The sequence below is a fragment of the Rhinolophus sinicus genome, chromosome X (assembly GCF_036562045.2).
Source record: "Rhinolophus sinicus isolate RSC01 chromosome X, ASM3656204v1, whole genome shotgun sequence".
In the NCBI taxonomy this organism is placed as follows: Eukaryota; Metazoa; Chordata; class Mammalia; order Chiroptera; family Rhinolophidae; genus Rhinolophus; species Rhinolophus sinicus.
In genome coordinates, this window is record NC_133768.1 from 106867522 (window position 1) to 106886423 (window position 18902).

General features: G+C 39.8%; 1 long non-coding RNA gene across 1 annotated transcript; it reads left to right on the forward strand.

Moving 5' to 3' along the window:
* The first annotated feature begins 552 nt into the window (after positions 1 to 552).
* Positions 553 to 9468, forward strand: LOC141569686 (uncharacterized). Its single transcript, XR_012493439.1, has 2 exons — positions 553 to 619; positions 7613 to 9468. It is a non-coding gene; the product is annotated as an uncharacterized LOC141569686 (long non-coding RNA).
* Positions 9469 to 18902: the final 9434 nt, after the last annotated feature.

The window sequence follows — 18902 nt, forward strand, 5'->3', positions numbered from 1 at the left end:
GGGTCCACCCATTTTCTAAGTGATGGATCTAGGATGCTGATCTAAACAGTTTGACTCTAGATCTTGTATCCTTGACCAACATGATAGCCTTCCTGTATGATTAAATAATACCATACACATACAATTCTTACAGAGTGCCTGGCACTTAGTAAGACCTCAGAAATAATAGTGGTTATCACCTTCATCATCTAAAAAAAAGCACTTAGGTATAGAATAGTGAGGGTCATTACAGCCAGTTTCAAGACAAAATAAAAACAAAATTTTTCCCAGCTTTATTGAGACATAATTAATAAATAAAATTGTATGTATTTAAAGTACACAATGTCATGATTTGATATATGCATACATTGGAAAATGATCATCACAATCAAGTTCATTACCACATCTATCACCTCACAGTTACCTTTTGTGTGTGCGTGTAGTGAGAATGCCTAAGATCTACTCTCAGCAAATTTCAAATAGAGAACACAGTATAATTAATTAGAGCCACCATTCTGTACATTATCAGATCTCAGAACTTATTATTCAAATAAAATGTTTAATTTGCCTGACAGGACCGAATGAAATTCATGTCAGTCTTGATGGGTGATACATCCGTGAGCAAGCCACCAAAAACCAGGTAAATGTGACAGCAGTGTCCGTCGTTACTAGCCCTTCCAGAGCAGAATGATTAACCTCATCTGTAAATAACCAGTTTTGTGTGGCTGTAGTCTAAAGTACCTGGCATTAACCTGGGGTTAGGTCAGGGTACTGTCATCTTAGAAAACAGAAGAGGAAGACCAGAAACCATGCTGGGGCCTTCAGAGCTTCTCTCTGCCACGAGATGCAGCATGACTGGTCATTAGGGTAAAGCAGCTTCTATACACCTTCTTGGGGCCTGGCTGCTACCTAATAGGCCATGACCTGCATGGGTACGTATTCCAGCTGTGCCTTGGGTTCTCATCTGTTTGGCTGGGCACACAAACAGCTTCACTATCACCACAGTATCATACTTTCTCCTCTAAAAATGCTGACTGGTCTTGGCTCCTCTATAAAATCCCTCCCCAGAGCTATCCTACCACTCATCATAAGCAGACACAATCAGGCTGTTTCTTTCCTGCTACCCTCTGCCGCCTTCCACCTGCCGCATTCAACTGTCAACGCCAACTTTGCAGGCCTCAGCCGAGGTGTGGAGATAGCACTGCTGGAGCGCCGCATTCAGGATATTGTGCAAAGATAGATGATAGGTAGATAGATGATAGATAGATAGATAGATAGATAGATAGATAGATAGATAGATAGTTGATTGATAGATAGATAGATAGATAGATAGATAAATAGATAGATGATAGACAGACAGATAGGTGATAGACAGATAATGGATAGATGATAGATACATAGATACATTTTTTATGCCATAAAAATATATATATTTTCTGCCATTTATATATATATATATATGTGTGTATATATATATATATACACACACACACACACACACACACACACACACACACACATAATAGCAAAAAAATGTATTTTGCACATGACACAGATCTGGAATCAGAGGACTTCCTCAGATGTGACTTTCTATCATTATAAACTATCTACTCATGAACCAAATCACTTTTTTCCAAACTTCCAGTAGGATAAAGTGTACGTTCAAATACTGTTAAATTCTGTAAGTAGATAAAATGTTCTTTCTGTGTTCAAGATTATAAAGTTTTCATTTCTAAGTTATTAACACTTCCTAATTGTTCATTCGAGGTTTTCATGATTATGCTCATAATGTATATATTTTTCTAGGGATAAGGTAGAGACGTGAAATAAAACATATGAAATGCTATGACTTTTGAATTTAGTGTAATTTTTTATAACTTCAAAAACTAAAATATCTGAGTCCATTTTGATGTCCAAAAATTTAACTTCCTAGTTTTTAGTGAAACTATCTCTCAATAGATAGATTGACAAATATATTGTTCATGCGGTATTCTCAGTCCAACAATCTTTACTGCTGGAGAGACAATGAAAAATAAAACTCAGGCACTGCTCCAGAGTATTTTACAATCAGTAGAGAAGAGCGATTCATATGAAGAATCATTTCAAAACACGTGGTAAGTGCCATGATAATGGGAAGTTCAAGGTCCTGGAGAGAACAGAGAACAGGATGGGCTTGGTGAAAGGGAAATAGTTAGGTACTCTTTCTGGAGGAAGTGACACCTCATATGAGTATTGAAGGATGAGTATGAATTCGTATGAGTGTGAATCAGAGCTTGCCACACAGAAGAAATTTCAATGAGAAAAAGAAGGAAGGTTGGAATGAATGGTTTGATGACAAGAAAAAACAAGAATCTCTGAACCACTAGATGATATAGCTTGAGAAAAAGAAAAGAAGGATGGGTGACAATATTGAACGTAGCTAGGAATCCTGATTTATTCATTCGTTCACACATTCTTTTATTCATGAAGCAAACTTTTAATTGCCTATCTCCTTTCCCACAGAAGTAAAACTGGCATTACGATGCTGACCATTTTGTGAAGAAAACAATTAAAACAGTGCAACGAGCATCTCCTATATATAGCAAATGTATCCCCAATTTTAACATGGATGGGTCCACATCATTGTCCTGTGTTCCAACATTACTTCCTCAAGAGTTTTTCCTCCATTACCCCCTCTGAAGGAGTCATTCTACCTATCTTACGTTTTCCCTTTTCACGTGTTCTTTTATTACTTGGCAGACTTTGAAAACAGCAGGTCAATTATGTGAACTTGCCATTGTATAGGTCAAAATCGGTCAAATATCAGCAAATTCATGTGATTCAACCCAATATATATTTTCAACACATTTGTGTATTCACTTGTTTTTATTACCCTTCATCTCTACAAGAGCAAATACCGTATCTATTTTTCTCACTGCTACGTTCTCAGTATATAGTACAGTGTAAATATTCAATAAAAGTTAGCTATTATTCTGATTAATATAGCAAGCATCATCATTATAGTTCTATAAACATTTTTGGATTAATATGTGTTAAGGTGGTAGAATTCAAATAATAGGGGAGCACATCAGAGGGACATCTAACTCAGAATTTTCTAGGGGGGCAACAGGTTAAGAGAAAAAGAGTTACTTAAATCAAGGCCCCCAAAATGACTGTTAGTCAAGGAAAAGAAAGGAGTTATGGTAAAGCATATTCTGGGAGGAAAAGTCAGCATGTGCAAAGGTTCACAGGTGAAAGTGAGTGCGGCCTGCATTTCAAGGAATCGAGAGGCCATTGTGGCTAGAGGGACGGGCATGAGACGATCAGGAGGAGACAGAGTTGTGGGCAGGGCCAAATGACTAAGGGCCTTGTAGGGAGTTTGGGTTGTACTGTCAGGATGATTGGAAGCCACTGAAAAGTTTTGAAGAGAAAAGTAACACCTTAAGGATAGTGCTCAAGCTCTATGTGTGGAATGAATTGGAAGAGGGGGAGGAGGAAAGAAGTGAGATCATTTTAGAAGTCTAGTGCATTATTCAGGTTAGAGATCAGGAGAACGTGAACTCTAGAAAGGAGAGCACAGCTGAAGAAGAGGGGCAGAGCTGAGGTATATAGGGCTTTGTGAATGGTTTAGAAGTATGAGAGAGAGTTTGGGGCTAGGGGACTTGGTAAACAGTAGGGCCATTTACTGAGACGAGCAGCACTTAACTCTTTCGCTGCATTAACTGATTTCAAGTCTTTTTTTCAAAATGTGTCAGGAATCCACAAAAAACCAAAAAGTTGATATTTTGACAATTTTATTCATTTCATACCAATTTGAGCTGCTTTGTCTATAAATAACATGATTTTTATGTATAAAAATGTCCTATTGTTATTCATTCTTGAAAAACACAAAAATATAGAAAAATGTACATCTGCTTTCCTAAACTACCTTTCTGGGAGTTTCCGTCTGCAGTCAGTGGATGGAAATATTCATATGGATATACCCACCCGTTGTGGCAAAAGGGTTAAAAGAAAGAACAGATCAGGGTAAGAGTTGCTGAAATCACTTTTGAACATACTGAGATTCTAGAGTTATATTCATGGCTAAAAGAAGGCGAGCACACAATTGCAGGAAGGACCAGCTGTGGTTTGTGTTAAACTGTTATTTCTTACAAACTTTTACATACTGTACAAGAACTACGGTTATCCTAATGTAGAATTTAGTACCTGGGAATAGAATTCGACCATCACAAAATCCTAAACTATGTGGCACTGGTTTGATGGGTGGACAGCAGGCAACAAGTTGTAAGGAAATATATCTGAGAAGCTAAAACATCGGAGAGCTGTTTGATGCCATAATGAAACATTTCATGAAACTACTGCCTTTGACATCGTGGGAGGCAGACCATGTACGTATCTGCTGAACGAGGTAGCTGTTGGAGAAAACATTTTGAAAAGGCAAGTGTCAGTACATGGTGCTGGTTGTTTCTTGCGTTTAGTAAGGTGATAATAACTCGGTATGTTTAGCTAAGCATTACAAGAAAAAAATATGAGATCGAGAAAGAATACTGAGGCTTGCAAGCAGAAATGAAAAATAATAATAGAATACAGAAGTTTGGAGTTTCGATGGCATTAGAAAGGCTGGCTGCTTCTGGAAACCCAAAAGTATGAAATATGACTGAGAAAGGCTTTGACCAAAAAATACCCACAAAAATTTTGCAGTTGAACAAAGAGGCTAAGTTGAAAGGGTATAACCTTCCTACAAATCTGTAAACTCACATGGTCTCCAGTGTTAAGAGGGAGAGGAATCAGGTAAGAAAGCCAGGAAACAGGGGGGATTTAACAATGTCTGAGAAAGAAATTTGCGTATAATTACTGGCACACTGAACTGCCTGAGAGCAAATAAATAGAAACCTACTGTGTTTTTTTTCCAGGAATAACTTCAAATGGAATATACAGAGGGTGCCAAAAACATGTATACACATTTTCAAAAAGGAAAAAACTGTGTTTAAAATTTTGCTGACAGTAACCACTTTTGAGCACCACTTGTCATTGCAGAAGTCACACGTGACTCATATTCATCTTTTGTGATCGGTACATATTGAGTATTACAATTTTAATGAACATTCTTGGGCCCCAAACTGGCACCAGCAAGAAGCATGTTGTAAAATCTGTACATTTCCCAAAGAGAGAATGTCCCCTCCACATTCACGATAAAGCTCAGTACCAAAAATCACCAGGAAAATTCCTGTAGTCAAAATGAGGTGCTTTAACGCACTGCAGCAAGGAAGGATCGCTGCACCAGGAGGAATCATAAGACGCCTCTGTAAGAGTGAGTTAGGATGGTGTATCCGTTTGCTAGAGCTACCATCACAAGTCCCACAGACTGGGGGGCTGAAAAAATGTATTTCTCAGTTCTGAGATTGAGGTATCGGCAGGTTTGGTATCTTCTGAGGCCTCTCTCCTTGACTTCTGGGTGGCCATCTTATCCCTGTGGCCTCACATGGTCTTTTCTCTGTGCAGCGCCCACCTCTGATGTCTCAAAGTTCTAAGCTCCACTTTTCATAAGCGTAGGGATACCCATCAGATCGATTAGATTGGGGCCCACTCGGAAGCTCTCATTTTCACTTACTCAGCTCTTTAAATATCGGATCTGCAAATATATTTGCAGTCTGAGGCACTGGGGTTAGGACGGCAATGTGATTTTTGTTGTTTTCTTGGTGGGTACACAATTCAGCCCTTAGCAGATGGTAGGTAATGTTTGGCCTTGTGTGGCATCATTTTTGGGAGGATTGAAACAAATGGGGATCTGTTCTGGATTAAAGCTATCAGGAAACAGGGACAATTCTGTAATTTAGTATGGTAAGTTTTATCTAGGAGGTAGAAGGAATGGTATGAGGCCAGCCTTGTCATTGGTAAAGTAGTTCTATTACCAGGAATGGGAAGCCTTTATTTATTTTTTTGTGTGGTTACGTAGTGTTCTTGCTTTTTGGCTGTGTTTAGTTGTGATTACTACATAGCCTTGTTCTTTCTTTTATTTCATCAAGGTCATGGAGTAATCTCTTTTCAAATGTTGTTGATATTGTATGGAATTGTTTATTTCAGCAGAGAACACCATGGCCCAGCTATTTAGCAGTAAACACCATGGCCTAAATTTAGTTGCTAGGCCTGCTACCAGCTGTCAGCTGTCAGGGCTGTTTATTTCTTTCTCACCCATTTTAGATGTGGCAGTGAAGAATAATGAACAATAAAGAACATCCCAGAATGGGTAGCCAGGTGCCACTGAGAGTAATAGAAAAAAGGAATTCCTCCATGAAACCAGAATTAGGGGTTTATCATAGAAGTTTCTTCATTGCCATGGCAGGGAAATCTCACAATATCCCGTTCTGAATTGGCTATGTCCACCCTTTCCAACGCCACCGTTCTATATCGGGTACAGTGAGGTGGAGAGACTGATAATTCAGCTTGTCTTTTTAGGTCACGGGTAATCAGAACATAACGAACCATATCAAGACGTGATTAAGCTAGATTTAGTGACTGCATGAGATTTGGGGGCTTCTCACTTAAAGCGGTCTCAAGTGTGTGCTATATGTGAGAAGGATACAAAGGAATATTTTAACCAGAATCGTAAACATGGCAGAGATTGCTAGCAATTTGCATGGTGATAGGCAGCATTTCCCAGACTCGCTTGCATCAAGTGTGATTATATGAATGAGATCTAGCCAACAAAATGTGACAGGAAATGATGTGTGCCATATTAATCCCCAAGGCATTAGAATCTCTCAGATAACGCGCACTCTTTCCCGCTTCCGGCTGATTTGGATGGGGATTACCATGGAGACAAAGGAGGTCAAGTATCACAATGCAAAGTCTTTGTCAGCCAGAGCTACTGAATGATTGTTGGAGAACAAACCTCCCTAACCAGAAGCATCCATCTTGCATTTTTAAATGAGCAAGAACTAAATCTGTATTTTCATCAGGCCATTATACATTTGGCTGTATATTCATTACAGCAGTTGGTGATTTCTTAATCTCATTCCTGTTTAGTATAATTATTGATGGGTGAAATGGCTAGTTAGTTGTTGGTTGACTGCTATACTGAAAAAAAAAAAAGATATACACCCTTAGAAGCACATAATTGAGAAAGGCACATTTTTGCTTGCATATTGAACCATACCTTGCCTAGGTCACATCCCTGTGGCACCTAAAAAGTCACCATTGTAGAACCACAAATTGTCTTAGGCCTTGGATTTCCTAAGCATCATGTATGTCGCTGCACAGGGGAATACCGTCAAGGATATCACCGCTAACACTCTTCTTAGAGCCCCCGCTAGGCAAATTCCTCCTAGAGCTTCTGGAAAGAAAAATGCTTATTTACCTAATGAACTCACACACTTGCTCAGACTAAAACGAGGATAACTACATGATGCATGTTTCCTTATCTAGTGTAGGTCTTAAGAAGTTTAGATCTGAGTTTCATGATAGCTCTCTTCAGATATTTTTAATATAAATAACATACCCCCTTCCTTCCACCCCTTGCTTTATGTGCTTTATCCAATGTTAAGATCTTTCCTTCCAGAAAATTCATACTTCTATGTATGTTGCCTTCCACCTTTCTTGGAAGAAGACATTGGATACTCATATACTTACATATTTATTTGCCTTTCCCTTTCAGTTTTTCTCAGCACTCTGCATGATCCCTGAAGTTGTCAGACGAAATAAAGTTTTCCCCAGTAATTCCAACCCTTCCTATTCCACGTTATTTTTACTTTTTTGGAATCATCCAAAGTTATTAGAAGGCTTTGAGTTCAGCAATCAGGTTAAAAACCTGGAAGCAGTATGCGACGGGAAGAAGACACACACATGCAATTAAAATGGCAGAAGAAGCAGAGTATCCAGCTACTTCTCACTGACCAGTGAAAGCAGAAGGCAGAACAAGACACTTATTCATGCATCCAAATCAATACTTCTCTAGACTCATCTTTTTTCTCCCACTACCCTGGGATTCTTGGCTCAGAGAGTGGAGGATTAGAGTGATTTTCATGGAGAAATAAGAAACACCCCCAGATAAAGCAGGTCCCTCTGGGTATTTGCTTTCTCTTTAGAATGCACTCAAACCCTGAGGGAAACCCTCGAGCAGTGACTTGGGACATTTGTACTGCCTAGTCTTTCTCCAAAAGGACTTAAGCTATACTTCCCATTGCAGAATGGGGATTTTAGAGTAACCAGCAGCATGGCTGAGTAAGATATCCCTCATCCACACCTCCCATCAACAACAACTTGGGATCTATCCAGCGATAAAAGTGCCCTTGTGGGGCCTGTGCTCCGAGGGGCCCGGGAGGAGTCTCGCCCACCCATGTGTCAGGCAATAGGTGTATAAGCCTCAGTCTCTAGGCCTTCTCGGCTGTGGTCTGGGGCCCCTGGAGAACAGTCTTAGACAGTCACACACGGATGAGAAAGCCTTTGGGGGAGTCCAGGTTCCCAGAGGAAAAGTTGCAGCGCATTGTTGGAGCAAAAAACAAAACCCCAAACCCCCAAACATAACGAGTTTGGATGCATCGGAGAGGGTGAGAGGACGAGTTTGACTTTACGGCATCAGCCCTCCCCCCAGGGGGCACAACTCCATGCAAAGAGAGATGTGTTCGGTTGTGATTTCTCCCATGGGGGAAAGTGAGAGTGTGAGAGGGTACCTGGCTTCGCCAGTCGTGTGGGATGCCGCCAAAGAGGCCCATTTCTCTCTCGCCCCACCCAGTGTACTGAAGTGTGACCAAGACTGGGTTCTGGAAGCATCTGGGTGAGTGGCAGACAAAACTCTCAGACGACATTAAAGGGACAAGGATCCTACTAACTGCACGACGGTGCCATCAACAAGCCTGCCCACAAGCCACTGGGAACACTTTGTCCTTGTATCTCCCTGGCTGGCCCATGGGCACCCCCAGTGCTCTATACACCTCAACCTAAGTGTGTGTACAGATGAGTGGATAAAGATGTGAAATGCATATGTGTATACAAGGGAATATTATTCAGTCATGAGAAAGAAGGAAATCCTGGCATTTGCAATAACATGCATGGATGGACCTGGAGGGTATAACACTAAGTGAAATAAGTCAGACAGAAAAAGACAAATACCATATGATCTCACTTATATGTGGAATCTGAAAACATGGAACTCAGAGAAACAAAGTAGAATAGTGGTTACCAGGGGCTATGGGGTGAAGGAAATGAAAACATATTGGTCAAAGGGCACAGACTTCCAGTTATAAGATGAATAAATTCTGGGGATCCAATCTACAGCATGGTGACTATAGTTAACTATACTGGATTATACATTGAAAAGTGGGTTAAGAGAGTAGAGCTTAAATGTTCTCACCACAACAAAAAATGGTAATTACGTGAGGTGATGGGAGTGTTAATTACTGTAGTAATCCCTTTATAATAATATGTGTTATCAAATGATCACATCGTCCAACTTAAACTTACGCAATACTACATGTCAATTATAGCTCAATAAAGCTGGAAAAAAATAATAGAGATTCTAAATTTTATTACCACTTTTTAAACAATCAGTACTATCTCCCCCACTCCCATTCCTTGTCTGCTTCTTTCTCACGAATATATAAACACAGGCACCAAAACATGTGTATATATGTGTCTATATATATGTATATATATATATACATATATATGTATACACACACACACATATATATTTGCCAAAGCATTCTAGAGATGACTTTTAAAGAACACAATAAATTCATGTATTCGTCAGAAATGTGGCAGCTTACATATGTAAGTAATGTTGACACTATTCTTCATTACTAAAATGTGAGAATCTGTCATGTTAATGAATGCTTCACTACTCTCTGTCCATCCCCCCACCTAGAGGTGTGATGGAAACTAGCATCCTAAGAGACTGCAAACAGAAGAGCCTCCATCTTCCTTCATCCTTTAATTTCTTCTAAGGATCTCTAAAGTTACTCTCAATAATACACTCAGGACACAGAGTTCTGAACTTTCTAGAAGGAACCTTACAAGTCACCCACTTTAATCATCTTCTTTTCCCTTTTTTCTTTTCCTTCCTTTTCTTTCCTTCTTAACACATGGAAAGGACTTTATGTACTTTGTTGTGTGTTAGATATTTTTGTGTTCCCATAAATATTTTTGAGCCTGTTCTCAGATGCAATTAAGTTGCTTGGCAATAGTTCGATCTTACCAGGTCCTGCTTTTTAAGATTTGTTAAGCAGGACAAAGCCAATGTTTTCTCTATGGCTAATTATTCTCCATTACTCAGGCAAGACCGGTCTGAGTATGAGGTCTCACAATTAAGCTCATGAATTTGTTGCACCGATGTTGTTAACCTTTTTTGATATCAGAGGGATTATTCATTATGAATTTGTACCAATTAGACAAACAGTGAACCAAGTTTACTATTTAGAAGTTGCTGAAAAGGCTGCATGAAAAAGTGAAACGACCTGAACTTTTCGCCAACAATTCATGGCTCTTGCATCACGACAATGCACCAGCTCACACGGCACTGTCTGTGAGGGAGTTTGTAGCCAGTAAACAAATAACTGTATTGGAACACCCTCCCTACTCACCTGATCTGGCCCCCCAGTGACTTCTTTCTTTACCCAAAGATAAAGAAAATATTGAAAGGAAGACACTTTGATGACATTCAGGATGTCAAGGGTAGTATGAAGACAGCTCTGATGGCCATTCCAGAAAAAGAGTTCCAAAATCGCTTTGAAGGGTGGACTATGTGCTGGCATTGGTGCGTAGCTTCCCAAGGGGAGTACTTCAAAGGTGACCGTAGTGATATTCAGCAATGAGGTATGTAGCACTTTTTCCTAGTATGAGTTTGCGAACTTTATTGTCTGACCTCATACTCTACTCAGTGACCTGTCAATCTTGAGTATTTCCCATGTGGATGTTGGGAATAGGCACTATTGCCTGCCCTGTGTGAGCTTCAGGCACTGTGATCTGTGATGCTATTGGATAGTTCTTTCCCTGGCCTCAGGTAAGTTGACACAGAAGTGTCAATCAGTATTATACTGAATACTCAAGGGAGACTCTCCACAGAACCTCAGAATTCTCTCTCTGTGTAGCTCTGAGAATAATTCAGTCTTACTGTGATTTCCTATTCCTATGTAAGTGTGGTCTATGGCTTAGAGCCAGTTGCTATTGAAGGAAGTTTTGATAACTAGCTCAGAGAAATTCCACTCCTTTTAAAAAAACCAAATACCACTACCTAATAGATGTATTTAGTAAAGAAAATGAATGCTTACTTTCAGAAACTGTTCAGATTCTGAGCATTTTAATGGTAATAACTATACTGTAGACATAAAACTAGTAAATACACAATTCTCTCTTTTTTTAGTATTTCTTTATGATGCGCCACTCATTTCTCTTATGTTCATCATTTCCTACCCTGTTGATCTGAAGAAAGGATTACACCTTCCAACATACACAGATAAGACTCTTCTAAGGGAGAGAGGAAAGATGCGAGCACTAGGGAGCGTCTGTATTTGTTTGAGTGTCCGTAGGGGAAATTGGGCTGGATTGTAATGTGTGTGGCATGAATGTGTAGGTGTGGGGGAGTATCAGACTGTAGCACAGGTATGCATCTGAGGGGCATTTTCTATAGCTATGTATCTGAGGGAACGAGAGTTAGCTGTATACCTATGGGGTCTTCTGTGTCTTGTGCGAGGGAACTAGACTTCTAGGGAATTATGTGAGATGGTGAACTAGGCTGCCATGATAGCTGTGTGGAAATGGCAGGTGAGGGGGTAGAACCAGGCTGGGTGGTGAAGAGTGAGCAGGCAGAGCTTCAGATTCAAAACTTCCACAGCAATGAGACTTCATTCTACCTAATTTGAGTTCAATTACCATGTCCTCAAAGCCCTTTGTTCTAGGACAAACTCTGAAAACTAAATGAAGATTACAGAGCCGATCCACCAAAAGCTCATATTTGAAAATGCTTAATGTTTCAAAATCTCATTTTGAAGTAATGTTTATGCTGCAGCAGCAGTTAAATAAAATTTGGATGACCTCTAAAACTATCCTGCAAAACAAATGAAGTATTATGAGCAAAGAGCTAAGAAGTCAGGATCTATCTATTTAAATACAATTTGGCTGTGGAAGATGGTTTTGCTTGCCAAGTTGGAGAGAACCTGTCTTGGTAGCTGCTTTGCTGTTTGATGCGGGACTTCCATGGGGAAATACAAAAGCAAAATTAATAGGCGGAGAGAGGGCCATTTAAAAAAGAGCTCATCACTCCCATTAGTTCCCCATGTCTTATGGGAAGTAGCTCAGATCAAATTCATGAGCCAATTGGAGAATCATGTACTGCTATTTATTAGAGGAAAGACTCTGGGAGATATCAGAAGAGAACCCAATAAATGCCCAATTGCAGATTGTGTGTGAGACCATTCACCAAACAGTTCCGAACACATCTTCTCATTGCGCCTAGCAAAGTGCTAGGAGTAGAGCAGATAGAAGCTGGCCAGACAGAAGACCCTTATCCTGATGGCCAATTTGAGAACTACCCAGCAAATATAAATGAGGCCGAGTTTTACACTAAAGAACGGGCCAGGCTTCCCGTTATCCATTCAAGCTATAGTTGACATAGGGAGAGCAGCATCAAAGGATCCAGTGGTCATTCGGGGTGACCTTGGTTTGCTATCTGCATTAAATTTTGATATTGCTATTGCTCTTCAATGATATATGAGTAATATCTGATTGAATGTAAATTTTCTTCAAAGTATGTTCAACAAATCGTTATTAGATGACTCTTCTGTTATAGGCACTGTTCTAGGACATGAAGATGCAGTGGTAAACAAAATAGAACAAGATCTTCCCTTTCTAGAGCTTACCTTTTGGCGGGGAGAGAGAATCCACAATAAACATAATTTTATTCATTTATTTATTTATTTTTTAATTTATTGGGGTGACAATGGTTAGTAATGTTATCGGTTTCAGGTGTACAATTCTGTAATACACCATCTATAAATCCCATTGTGTGTTCACCACCCAGAGTCAGTTCTCCTTCTATCACCATATATTTGACCCCCTCTTCCCTCTTTGCTCACCCCTCTTCCCTCTTCCCCTCTGGTAACCAATACACTGTTGCCTGTGTCTATGGGTTTTCGTTTCTTTGTTTGAACAATAAACACAACTGTAAAAAGTCAGCTACCTAATACGGCAGAAGATGATATGTGCTGGGGGAGGGGGCGGGGGTCGTGAGACTGGTTAAGAGAGAGCAGGTGGGAGATTTCAATAGGGAGCACGGGGTAGCCCTAATTGAGAAGCTGATATTTGTGTGAGGACATGAAAGAGGCAAGGGGGTGGGCAGGAGATACGTGGGAAAAGAACACTGGGGAAAGGACACTGCAAGCAGAGAGAACAGGTAGAGCAAGATCCTGAGGTGGGAGTGTGCACGGCCGCTCAAGTTACAGCAGGGAGGCCGGTGGGCTGGAACAGTGAGGAGAGAGCAGGATATGAAGTCAGAGACGGGGCGCAGAGGGTGGGCAGTGGGGCAGATCATGGGGGGCTGTGGGGCTCACTGAAAGGAGGTTGTAATATGCAGGAAGAGCACTGTACCTGGAGTCAGAAAGATCAGGTTCGAGTCTCGTTCTATACAATTCTAGTGTTACAACTTTGGGTGAATCACTTAACTGTTCAGGGCTTGAGTTTCCAAGTCAGTTCAAGTGCTTCCTTTCTACCAGTGGATTCAGTGATGGGAAGCTTCCCAAGGGGAAGCACCCATTTGGCCAAGAAGCCTAAAGACTCTTAGGGAGAGAAGACAAGGAAACCAACAGAGGACAGTGAATGTACAAATACACATGAAAGGTAGAGAGAAGCAGGCCGAGGGGAGGCTTCCCTGATGCCCAGTGACCGGCCCCATCCTCATTCTATCACATCATCCTGCCTTCTTCTCTTCACGGCACATGTCGATCACAATATGAAATTCTTATAGTCTTTGTTTGGTTTATTGTCTCTCCTCACTGGAAAAAAACAATCTTCATAAGGGCAGGACTTTCGTTTGACAGCTTCACTGCTTTACTGTGTCCCAAATACCTAGGCCAGGGCCGGGCACTACGAAAAGAATGAATGGAGAGTGTCTACTGAGGGAAAGCGTCACAGAGCAGGGGACCCTTCAGCTGGGTTCCAACATATAAAAAGAGTTTAGGAGACAGACAAGGTGAAGCAGGTCACTTCCAGATGGGACCCAGCTTGTGCCAAGGCAGAGGGTGGGCTTAGCAAGAGTCACACACCTACAATACAGAAGGAGCCTACCGGGTCTCATATAAAATGAGCATGCAGCAAGATCATTCATCTGAGTGGTACGAAATGGTTCCCCATAGTTTCTGGTGAAGCCATGCAAAGAGCATTTGTTAAACATGGTTTGATCTAGGCGGTGCCAAAAGACCTCTTTGACGGAACTGTTATACAATTGCCTAGATGTCTCAGGGCCATTTCATGCAGCTGTTGTATCAGCAAGAAGAATGTATGAAGAAGTTGCTGCTGCCTTTCAATCTTTCCATATGGCTATCAACACCCCGATTCTTTCCTTGCAGTCTCCTACTACCTGAGCATCACCGAGCTAAAACTCTAATAAATAATCACTATGGCTCCTCTCAACAAGAATGCTTCTCGTGCTGTCCATGAAAGATCAATGTTGCTGTAGCCTTCGAAAGAAGTCACCTTTATGAAATACCTATTAGATAAATATGGGGGATCTTTGGGGTGAGAAAAAGAATGCCAACGAGGGGTTTTGGCAGACTCACACAGACCAATCTAGAAATGTCATAAAACAGTATACACATAACCCCACCGGAAGTCAAGGAATCAGCATTTGCAATGCAATTGGGGTCCAGCTTTGTGATGTGCTCACATGATTTGCACAATACTATTTTTCATGTAAATCAAAACTGACAGTTGAAAAGATTTTCAGAAATCTATGCCCATAATAATCTTTTTAGCATTTCATTGCATTTAGTGTTGGAATAATGGGACGGGAAATGAGATAGGAGAAAATATACACAGGAAGATTGTTTGGGGAGCCTTTCCTTCTATAGAGGCTGAAGAATGTAGAGAAATCGTGGGAGATTTGAAGTGACAGAATCGTTGAGTTCAAGTCCTGGCTCAGGCACTTAAATTATATGCTTATCAGACAATCACTTAGTCTCTAAGCCTCATCTATAAAATGGAAATGATAATATCCGATCTTGTGGGGTTGACAGAGGAACAAATGAGATAATGGTTGTGAAATTGATTCTTTAAAATGTGATATTATACACAAATGTCATTTATTTTATTATACTGGTTGTTTGACTTTGTCCAAGTGTTCACTGGGAATAGCACGGGTTTTCCCACTGTTTACGTTTGTGCTGGCGACAATGCATTGCTGGTAGCTTTGTAAAATATATATATTTTTTAAATGAAAAGCTATGGTCACTATCATGTTGCTGCCATTCTACTTTTGATAATCCCCTTGCCTGGAGATGAAAAATTCTGTATTTAGCATTTTTCAACATCACATGAGTTTAAAGATTGTCTTGTCCATTCTTCCATCACCACTTTCTAGCCCAATCCCTCGCACATAGGTGGTGCTCAATAAATAGTTGTTGATTAGTGGCTTCCTTAATAAACCGACATTTGACCTCATTTCCAGATACACATCCCAGAGTCCAGCCTTACTAAATTCCATTCTCTTCATATGCATTCTGTACTTCCTCAGCTCCAAGTCTTGTTCAAACTTATTCCTGCCACCTAGAATGCCATCCCACCATTCATTTTCACGTGTTCATATACTAACCTAGATGTCTTCACATTTGTCTCATGTAATACTTGTAACTGTCCGTCTTGTAGTATGCAAATCGAAGAATAGGTTTTATTTCCCATACTAAGCTACACCCTTCATGGATGCAGGATCCTTAACGGATTCATTGAGGTATTTAACATGGTGCCTACCACAGTGACCTGCGCAAAATAGATGCTCAATAAATATCCACCGATTCTGAGTGGCAATGTGTGAATGAATGTCAAACAGAAGACAGAAAGAACTACGAGTTTTCTACTCATTGGCTAAAAATCATAGGAAGTGGTCCAATTTTATGTAAACCAGAGTGTGATTTCGTGAGAAAATAAGCCCATCATTTGCTACTGAAAAATTAAGACACAAGAACATTTCGAATTCAACACTCATCTTTAAATGTCTTGGGAGCTTTATTTTCTAATTTAATGATTCAGTAGCGATGAAGGAAATATACATGATGCAAATTTGTTAAACCTTCAGCAACCTACATTAACTAAATCTCAATCTGCAAGTTTGAAAGCTTCTCTATGATCATATTCTATTCAGTGACCTTTTATGTTTATGCTTTGGAAACTATGCTTAGACTTAATAACCCAACTTTCTCATTATCATTTATTTTGACCTCAAGATTAATTTTGAAGCCTGCAGGGGAAAACTTCACGCTAATTAGTTCTTCTTGGTTGTATTCCAAAAGAAATGACAAATTTCACCTTGTTTATGATGCCTCTTGGTACTGGTTTAAGCCAACTGAAGAAACCATGTATAATTTTTAAACTCACATATTTTCCCCCTCAGAAAAAAACAACATTTTATTCATACATTTCTCACTTTTTAACACCATTTCTCAACGTACAAGTTGGAACCTGGTATTTAATTGTTAGCGTAATGAAATATTGAAGTAGTGAAATAATTTGGAAATCACATACTAATTTCAATAAATTAAGTAGAGTCTGACTTTCATCCTTGATGTACTTCAAATGATTGTTTTATTACTAAAGTCTACCTGTATTTCCTCTATCAGGTTGATTACACACTATTAAATCTTGTGCAATTAAGGGATATTTTAGTGTTGAAGTTAAATAGTTTATTAATGGATCTGTATTGAGTGGCAATCCTAAGCCATTTGATTATCCTTCTAGAAAGAGACAAAGAGGTACAGTTAGTAATTCTGTTTAAATTCCACCTTCTTCACTGTTTCAAACTTCTTAGAGATGATTCAGCTTTTCAGAGTCACCTATTTTCAAAAGTGACATTTTTATTTGACTACTGACAAGATGCATATCTTTGTGTTGCCACCGCCACCTTCAAACATGTCCTTTTACTGTTGTTCTATGAGATATCTCAAATGAAGAAAGTATAGCTTGTCTATTTCCTGTTTGTTAATGTTTTATCAAAAGAGATATTTGAAAACCTGGGTTGAAATTTCAGTTTTGTGTTTTGGTTTTGCCAATATTCTCTTCAAATCTAATTTGTGTTTTGGTTTTGCCAATATTCTCTTCAAATCCCCTACTAGAATAAGATATTTAGCATTTCTACGCCCATTTTCTCATCTATAAAATGCATACAACACACATACTACCCTCAATTTAAACCCATTACTTCGGAAAGCACAAATTTAGCCATGTGATCTCTGCTTAAAATCCACCAATGGCTTCCTGCTGCCTACAGGATGAAGTCCTTACTCCTGAGCTTGGCAAACTAAGTCCTTTTGGATCGGTGCATATTTATCTCTGCAGGCTTTACATCTGCAAAATGAGGAGCTGCAATTGGCTCGCATTACTCTGTGCCAATGAACATTTCTTCACAACTCCACATTCAGTAATATGTAATCAGCCATGATGGCGGTATTACATCACAGAAATCAGCAACCAGGGAGTGCATCGTTCAACATTTAGCAGCCCATCACTGATCTTGGATACTTTAATCAGAGTGGCTCTGATGAGAGCCCTCCAATAACTTCCCACCCAACTCAAAAAAGAAGCCAAAATCTTTGCACTGGCTTAGAAAGTTTCATGCACTCTGGCCCTCATTACTTCTCCAATTTCATCACCTCCTCTTCTTTCCCTCTCTACTGTTCTAACTACATTAGTCTGTGTATTGTTTCTCAAATACTCCAGGCAAACTCTCAACTAAAGAACAATGAGACACCTGCTTGCTGTTCTTTCTACCTCCAGTATAGAGTTTCTTTTGGACTCCCCCACAAGCTTTAAGTCAAATCTCAAATGTCACCTTTTCAGAGAGATCTTTCTGGATCAGTGCTGCAGCTTTCTTCTGTAGTCTTTGTGTGCAAATGAGAACAAAGTCTCCTCTTGAGTGTGCTCATGCCTGCAGGCACAGGCCTTGGAGAGAAGGCAGTAACTTTGGAGGCAGCAAAAGACGGCCCTAACTCAAAGAAAATGCAACCTGACACAGGGTAGTCAACTTGGCAAGCAGAGTTTGAGCTATGTGTCAGCCCTCACTTGCCCCCTCTGCTGAGGACCTCTGTGCAGTGCCAAACTACACAACCATACATGGGGCACTACCCCTCACCAGTCTATATAAATAGCCACAGCCTCAACTACATTCTATTATAGACCCTTCTTTGGTTCCTTTCTACATCTATCACAATATAAAATTACTAATTGAAGCCAACTGAAGAAGTGCTGTATAATTCTTAAATTAGCATATTTTCTCTCATGAGAAAGAAACCAACACTATATCCAAACATCTTCCTCTTTAACACCATTTGGCAACACACAGCTTGGAACTCTTGTATTTACTTGTTAATGTAATGACATATAGGAGTAGTAAAATAATTTGAAAACCACATACTAATGTCATAGTGTCTTTCATCCTTGATTTATTTCAAATGACTGGTTTACTACTGAAGTCTACTTCCCCGTCCTCTGTCAGGTTACATTGCTTGTTTATTAGTTGAGTTGTTTAATAGCTCTCCCCTCCATTCACAACAGAATGCAACCTTCATGAAAGGAAAGACCCTGTGTTGTTTATTACTGTACCCACAGAGCTTAGAACATTGCCCAACAAATTTTTATTGATATTAAAAGGAAACTGAAATAACAGGCTTCCGTGTAATATTTCATTTGAATGAAGAACATTTTTTTTCTGCCTAAAAGAATAAAAACTTTTGAGTTAGACTACTTCTATA